This window comes from Buceros rhinoceros, unplaced genomic scaffold (assembly GCF_000710305.1).
Source record: "Buceros rhinoceros silvestris isolate BGI_N320 unplaced genomic scaffold, ASM71030v1 scaffold44519, whole genome shotgun sequence".
NCBI classification, from domain to species: domain Eukaryota; kingdom Metazoa; phylum Chordata; class Aves; order Bucerotiformes; family Bucerotidae; genus Buceros; species Buceros rhinoceros.
In genome coordinates this window covers 1-306 of record NW_010430567.1, presented here as the reverse complement: position 1 = coordinate 306, position 306 = coordinate 1, and positions in this window count along the sequence as shown.

Below are 306 nucleotides of genomic sequence, written 5' to 3'. Positions count from 1 at the left end.
CCGGCCGGGGGGTGCCGGGGGTTGGCCCCCCCCCCCGCCACAGCCCTGCGGGGCCTTGGGAACCTTCCCGGGCTGTCGGTCACAGGGTCAGGAGGAAAACACCGCTGTTATCTGTGTCCCGGCTGGTTACAGTTGCTTCTCCCCTGCACGTCTGAGACTGCACAAATAACCTGTTGTATCCCCGCAGCCGCGGTGACCTTGGGACGGAGCCTCCCGCTCCCGCTGCCCCTTGTCGCTGGAAGAACCCGAGCGCTGCGGGGCAGGTGAGCTAGGGCTGAGCGGACCCTGGCGGCCCAGAGCAGCGCT